At 51.4% G+C, this 753-nt stretch overlaps 1 protein-coding gene across 1 annotated transcript in view; it reads left to right on the forward strand.

Moving 5' to 3' along the window:
- The window catches only part of LOC105309601 (patr class I histocompatibility antigen, A-2 alpha chain-like), a gene marked incomplete at its 5' end in the record, with an annotated part of 2,794 nt that overhangs the window by 322 nt on the left and 1,719 nt on the right, over nt 1-753 (forward strand). The window lies entirely within an intron of this gene.

The following is a 753-nucleotide window of genomic DNA, read 5'->3' on the forward strand; positions in this document are numbered from 1 at the left end:
GTCACAGGATAAAGGGGAAGGTCTCTGCTGAGGACAGACCTCCGGAGGGTGGTTGGTCCAGTCCCCCCACATGTACGTTCCTTACGTTTCCTCATCGTGCCCTGGGTCTGAAGTCACAGTTCTAGAAACTTTCCTGGGATCCAGGCCTAGGGGGTTCCTTTAGCACCTCATGACCCCCGCCCCCCTTCCCTGGCTTCTCACAAGATATTTTCTTCCCACAGGTGGAAAAGGAGGGATCTACGTTCAGGCTGCAAGTGAGTATGGTTGGCAGGGGGTGGGTGGGGGATGGTGATCCCTGAGACCCTTGGGATAGTGTAGTTGGGAGCCCATGGGGGAAGCTCACCCACCCCCACAATTCCTCTCCTCCTTTAGCCACATCTGCTATGAGCTCTGACCACATCCTGTTTTGTTCTACCCCAGACAGTGACAGCGCCCAGGGCTCTGACTTGTCTCTCACGTCTTCTAAAGGTGAGACCCTGGGTGGCCTAAAGTAGTGAGGGATTGGGGAAGAGGGGACAGGACTGGGTAAAGTGCATTCTTTGGGATGTTTTTAGCATGTGGTGGAGTGTTGAGAATGTCACCACATACAGCAACTAACCTGAATTTGTTTGTGATTATTTTTCTCTATAACATGAGACAGCTGCCTTATGGGGGAACAAGTGATGCAAGATTTGTTCATGCTCCCACTTTGTGACTTGAAGAACCTCTGATTTCTCTTTCTGCAAAGGGCATCTGAATGTGTCTGCGTTCCTA

This window comes from Pteropus vampyrus, unplaced genomic scaffold, assembly GCF_000151845.1.
Source record: "Pteropus vampyrus isolate Shadow unplaced genomic scaffold, Pvam_2.0 Scaffold794, whole genome shotgun sequence".
Lineage (NCBI taxonomy): Eukaryota > Metazoa > Chordata > Mammalia > Chiroptera > Pteropodidae > Pteropus > Pteropus vampyrus.